Here is a 7,531-nt window from a genome sequence, read left to right as displayed (position 1 = left end):
TTAATCTATAATTTGGACATCTTGGATCAAAGAAAGAAGAAAATATTAACCTTTATCATATGGTCATGAATTGGTTGGATCTTAGCCAACCTACTAAGGTTTGGGTTTGGATAGTAAAACTAGGTCCCACTAGGTTTCATGAAGGGAAGGACTAGACTCATTTAAATAAAGAATAAGGCTCGAGAAGGAGGAAGGGTGTCAACAGGTCGATTTTCGATATAATCATAATTGAAACTTAAATAAAATCTTGGTTTCGATTCTAGGTATGAGATCATTGGAACCATAACTGACCCTACAAATAGTTGATACAAGTCGAGTACCTATTAAGGTAGGTAATGTTTTTTCCAATGAGAAAAATAAAAATATATTCGATAAAAAGAGTAAAATTATGTATAAATATAAGAATCCAACTTCTAATTTCTTGGTTGAGAGTTAAAATCAACAATGAAACGTTGAGAATTAAATATTAAAACTTATTGTTGGACCATTTATTTGATGTTGAAGTAGAATAAGAATATAGAAAACAAATGGACATTCACTTAAGGAGAAGGTAACAATTAAAGATTTCACGTTCTATTTATACTTATTTTTTGTTAAAATATATTTAATTCAAGGTATATCTTGATTGGTATTTATCTAAACCACTAATTTTATTATAAATGTGATAAATAAAATAAATGTAGTAATTAGGTACCGACGTCAAGTACCAAAGGAGACCTGATGCTTATCGAGCCCTTAAATAGCTACCGTGATCGGACCCGATCATTTTAGGACCAGATCACCCTAAAATGATCGGGTCCACGATTTTAGAACCAAAATTGATTGATTGATTTCGACTACATCAGGTAGTTGGGTACCCATTGACACCTTTAGGTGGGAGTCAAGCGGCTTGTCTCAAATTATCCCATTCTTGCACTTGTACCTGCTTTGTGCATGGGTCACTAAGTAAAAACAAACAATCCCAGACCCATTCTGAACAATCTATTAAGTTTCACGCATGGTTAGACTCATTTAATTAGACAAATAACAATAGAATTAATAAAGGAAAAAAGACATTCAATAAAATAGTTTTTACATAATTAGACTATTTGACATGACTATTTTTTTTTAATGAAGTCTCATTTAATTGGTGGTCCATCATCCACCAAATTTAATAAAGAAAACTTCTATTGACGCCCCAACTTCTGCTTATTACACCACAACTAAATTTAATAAATCAAAAATTAACTAGGTAAGAATATTGAAATTCTCCTTAACTGATGATTATAGAATTTTATTAAATTAATTTGTGCAATTAGCCAAATCTAATTGATAGCAATATAAAGCAAAAAAATAAATCAGAGATTCATGCAATCACGACACACCAAATTTTTACATGGAAAATCCTTCTGGAAAAAAAAAATCACCGGATCTCGTCCAGAACAATCCACTATAGAATTATGAGTTTACCAAAGTTACTCACGCACAAGACAATAGACAAACTCGAATGCACAATTTACATCTTTTCTTGCTTCAATACGCCATTTGTAGAACTTCATGATCTGATTCCACAAATCACTCATATAATCACGATCACCAACACAATCTAAATCCATGAACCACACACTCAATTTCACGAGCTAATCACAAATTGAATCTTGTTTTAGTTGTTTGATTGAACTCTCTCAAACGCTCATCAATATAAGATTGAAAAATAGTTTGAGTAATTCTCGGGTTACTCGGAATATTAAATTATTTCTTGTGAGCTATTTTCTAAGAAAATGTCCTTAAATCCTAGATCAAAAGTCTTTTTTACAAAAAGAGATCAAAGAGTTTTTCATGGGCTTAAATTCTTAAAATTAGGAATTTTTCGTGAGCTGAAGATAGATTTGACATATTAATCAAACCAAAAGGTCAATTAATTAGTTTTCAAATTTTTCTTTAAACATTCAATACAAGATTGGACTTTCTAACTAAAAAGATTCTAATCACCTATAGTTTAATAGATATCTAAGTCACTTAGCATCTTATACATGGAATTGAATAGCTTTGAAAGAATTCTTTAACTTCACACTTGACTTTGACTTGTGGTTCTATTTGATCTCCAACTTCAAGATGACTAGACTCAACTAGTTTTGGAAACAAAAGATTGTCAATACATTAATTTCCTAACAAACATCACTCTTTACTTGAGGAAAGAACAATACGTCTGAATATTTTCTCCTAGTTGATGGAGAGATATCGAAGAACGAAGAACATGAGATCAACATCAAGAGGTAGGAGTATACAACCGTCATTTATGTCAACTTGTTCTTTTTTACTGATTATTGTTGATATTGGCAATTTATGGCTTTTTAATCTTGCGCAAGTATTATGAAGATAATTTTGATGTGAAAATGTTAATTCCTATTTTAAATGGCATATGTTAGTTTTAGTTGGGAAGTGAAATATAATTTTAGTAATCTTGGTGTAATAAGAAATAGTTAGAGTGTCAATATAATTTCTCTAAATAAATTGATGCATTTGATTTGAAAATAGGCTAGGTGGCCACCACCTTACACTCCCCAAAGAGAATTCTAGCATGTTATGTTTATGGTCTTGTATTTAGTTAACTCGAGAAATGAGTTGATATGGAGTTTCAATTGTTACACTAATAAAACTCACTACAAGTATTGGTAACTTAATTAAAATTTAGTTGTAATTAATGCAATTATGAGATCATCAGTTATAGTATAGCATAGGCTAGTGGGAGAGCTGTTATGAATTGGGCAATAATGAATCAAGTCATAATTGCTCACCCAAGTCTATAAAACGAGTCATGCCTCTTCATTCAATGAGATAGAAAAGAGAAAAAGAAATAAAATATTCTATTTCTCACTCTTATATATTTTTTTCTGCAATTTACTAGTTTGGTTCTTGTATAAACTTGATCGTCGAAATCTATTAGGTAGATACCACACTAGTATCTCAACTTGTCAAAGAAGACGATCGAATACTTAGCCTTTCATTGGAGAAGTCGGCCAAATTCATCGAGGAAGAAATGTAGATCAAACATCCTACAATACGTAATTCAAGGAATGGACAAATAAAATTTTCACCCACATCGTATTTTAGAACAAAACCATTCACCAGATCCCTCTTCTCACTCTCTTCCTTAACCATTTCCCTCTCATGTACACAAACCACGACAAACCTTCATATCAGGCAACAACGCACGATGCCTCCCCTTCAACTATGTTTGCACCCTATTCTCGAACCCTTCCCCCTTTCTCTCTTCAAACCCTAAATACCATTCTAAACCCAAAAGACCATCACATATATCACGATTGATGGATTGAAACTCAGGTGATGGAGACGACTTCAAGGCGACTGAGATTTTGGCCTACTCTTTCTCTCTTATAGAATCTTTTAAAGTACACTCTCGATTTCTTTTGTAGATTATTGAACGGTTAAGTTTGGGATCTAATCAAAATATATTTTATATTTTGATTTTTCCATTTTTATTGTAGTGAATTTTATTTGTGTTGATTTCTTTATTGATTTTCATTCAGAACTTAATGTGCCATTAATTGTAAACACCCTATTTTTGTATCTGCCTAATTCGACAATTTGTCACTGCGATGTAGTGGATTCCTAATGATGAGCACAAAGAACTCGAAAGCTTGAGAATATCGTCTCTGATTTCTCCCATTTCTAGTCCTTTTATCTCCCTTACTCATTACGATTCGACATAGAAAATTATGCATGTTTAGGATCGTTACACCTTACACCCGATTTAGCAAGTATGTACACTTAGGTTTACTACATATTTTGATAATTTGAAGACCTCACGATGCTAGGAAAATAAAACTTCAAGACTTATAAATAATCACATTGGGATTGAAGGAAACCTCATGCCAAAATTCATAAAAACTTGTAAAAATCAACAAAATGATAAAAATACCTCTCATGAATCTTGGACCTCCAAAAAATCTTGAAAGTACCTTCATTGCGTTTAGAATATGATTTCGAGTCTAATGGGATTCAACTCAACGAAAACGAAAAAATTTACGAGAAATCACAAAAATGGCCTAAACATCCTCAATGTCTAACTTTGATCTAGAGACCTTGATTATTAGGAAAACATGATAGAAATTTATCAAAAGAATTATGTGCATTGGAAATCTAAAAAGTTAAAAATTCAAATCAAAATTTAATCAAAATTAAATTAAAAATTAATTAACCAATTAAAATTCAAATCAAAATCAAGTTAAAAGTTGAATTAAAAAATTAATCAACCAATTAAAATTAAATCAACCATTCAAGATTAAAAATAGACTTAAGATCAACCAATCAAGACATAAGCGATGGAGGACTATTAAGTCATAAGTAGCATAGGATCGCAACTCCCATTCTCTTAAAAAAAAAGTAGGAAGGAAAAGAAAAAAACGTGGATAAAAAAAAAAGGAAAGAAAAAAAATAAAAACATTTTTTCTATAAAAGCTCTCACGTTCGCTCTTAGAGAGACGTCTCTACTATAGGCTCTCATTCTCCATCTCTCCCACGTTTGGTATCTCCTTTAGACGTCTCTACTATAGGCTCTCTCTCTCTCTCTCTCTCTCTCTCCTACATTCCGTTTACACTTGCTTTCACTTCCCACGTTGACTCTCTCCCCCATGTTATCTCTCACTCTAGCCATTTTTCTTTCTCTCGACTGGCTGTTTAGGTGAAGAACATCTTCTGAAAAAAAAAACACAGTAAGAAGAAGAAAGAAGAAAAAAAAAAGGAATGAAAAAAGATTAAAAAAAGAAAAAACGCAGTCACTCTTTTTTTTTTTCCTTTTGAACACCCCAATGGCAGCAACATCCCTTTAATTTTCTTCTGTGGTATATAACAGCAACATCTCTGCCCTTTGATCTTATTCTCTCGAGCACTCCAATAATAGCTATATCTCCATCTTTTTCTTCTCTTGAATGTCACAACAACATCACTTTTTTTTCTCTTAAACATCCAACGTCAGTCCTCTTCGTCTTTCTTTTTTTCTACAACATCTCGACAATAATTACTGTTGTTATTTCTCCTTCTTTTCATTGCCTCAAAGTTAACTCTCTTTTCTCTTTTTTATCCCTAAATTACATCTTCTATTGGTGCGACACTTACAAGTTGGCCTGGGTTGCACCTGAAGGAAAGCACAGTAGCCACCATTCTGTCGTAAAGGTAAGTGTGGTTTTATTTTTGTTTATCTTTTTATTTTTCTTTCTCCTCATTTTCTCATTTTGTATTTTGTGTTAATGATTGTTCGACATTCATTGACGTGTTCATGATGGTCATCACATATTCATAATTTTTTGGATTTAAAAATTACATATATATATATATATATGCATGAATTTCTAATTTATTGATTTGCCATGTACTCATAATTTTTTGGATTCAAGAATTTTACATATATACACGAGTTTTTGATTCATTGATTTACCATGTATCCATAAAGTTTTGATATAAGAATTTTGCACCTATAAATGAATTTTTGATTCACTGATTTGCCACATGTTTCTAACATTTTGATATTAAAATTTTACATACATAGATGAATTTTCAATTCACTGATTTGCCATGCATTTCTAATGTGAACATTCAAGAATTTTATGTATGTGTATGAACTCTTGTTTCGTTGATTTGCTATGTATTCACAATGTTCACAACTTAGAAAATCGACATGTATGAATCTCCAATTTGCCAATTTTGAGTTCCATATATGATCATATTTTTGCGATTTGATGATTTTACATGGTATTGATTTTGGCGAATTTTGATATTCATGTATATTTATATTTCATTAATTTGGTGGTTTTGTGCGATATTGAATTTTGCCGATTTGTTGAGTTACTATGAGTTCATAATTTTCTCTTTTTTGTAATTTTCTAATTTTGGAATTTTGCACTTTTCTTATTTAGAAATCTCATGTTCATGGAACTTTATGACTTTCTAATACGGAAATTTCATGTGTGTATCTTGGAAAATTCATACTTGAAAATTTCTAATTTAGGAAATTCCATGTTCTTAATTTAGAAACTTCATAAATTACCAATTTAGAAATTTCTCATTCATAATTTTCTAATTTGAAAATTCACAAAATGACTATTTTTACCTATTTAATAATCTTACTAAAATCAACATTTTCTAATTTGAAAATGTTCACAAATTCCCATTTTATCTTATTTGGAAAATATTTGCATATGTAGATTTTTAATTGAAAAATATTGTCACGTGAACTTTAAACATGGGATGAAATTAGAACTTTTTCAAAAAAAATTCTTTTGTGTGAAAATCGAGAAATCATATAATATTTGGAGGTATCTTGGCTGAAAGATTCATTTAGCAAATCCGATATAAATTGATGAAATTGGACCCTAGTTTAACTCTATCCCTTACATGTTAACCGTAGGATAGTTTTAAATCATAGTAGAGACCAATCATCTCGATCGGGTGGATTTGGTGCCTAACACCTTCCGAAACTTGTAATCTGATCACTTACCCATTTCTTTTATCTGTGGACTAATCCGGATCCATTTTAGAGTTATTTTTTATTCTTAGAACTAAACTAAGTGGCAACTCCCAATTCTCAGAAAATCTCTCATTTATCAATCGAATCTTATTTTCACTATTCAGTAAAAAGAGTATTTGTAATTGAAAATAACTCATGTTTATATCACTTTCACCTGATCAAGAATCAATGTAAATTACTTTTCTATTGCTAAATCTCAAGGTTTGAGTTTGTTCAAGTCTAGCTATCAATGCCTTGGCTTGTTTCAAGTAGGGTTATAAATGGGCCGGATTTTGGCTCGGCCTACAATGTACCAGGTTTGGGTTTTGAATTTAGGCACGTTGGGTGGCCCGGCCCGCTATATTATATTAAAATATATTACATAATAATTTTTTTATAAATTAATAATGGTGCCCATAAAATATTATTGTTTAGAATGCAATTAATTTTGTCAAAATATGATAATAAAATATTATTTTGATTAACATATTGTTATTTGGTATGCTCTTGATACAATAAAAAAGAGTAAAAAACAAATTTGGCCCAACCTGCTCATGGCATGAATATAGGTGGACCAGGGTTCGGGACAAGTTTTTTAGCCTTAAAAAGCCCATTTAGAGCCTTACCTGAATCCGACCCAGCTCAATCCATTGATAACCCTAGCGTTAAGTGATTACTTTGACTAACAAATCAGTCTGATTGGTTTAGTTTCTAACTAAGATTACTCTTGATTTTCTATATAAACCTAACTAGGGTCTATTGTAAATCAATCAAGAGAATCAATGTAATGCATTGTAACAATATATATTGCAATACATCATATCATATCCCAAGCATTGGTTGGTAGGCTTGCCACTTAGCAAAATCTATTTTGTGGTATCACAAGATAATACTTTTACAAAACTACCTATTTTGTCAAGGTACTCAATAAAAATAGTAAAATTAAAATACATAAAGATTTTATAATTAAAGAAATTTATTAATCATGACTATCCATGAGAGCTAATGCATGCATATTTGTAAAAT

The sequence above is a fragment of the Akebia trifoliata genome, chromosome 15, assembly GCF_017979445.1.
Source record: "Akebia trifoliata isolate Shusen 1 chromosome 15, ASM1797944v1, whole genome shotgun sequence".
Lineage (NCBI taxonomy): Eukaryota > Viridiplantae > Streptophyta > Magnoliopsida > Ranunculales > Lardizabalaceae > Akebia > Akebia trifoliata.
Note: the sequence above shows the minus strand (reverse complement) of the source record.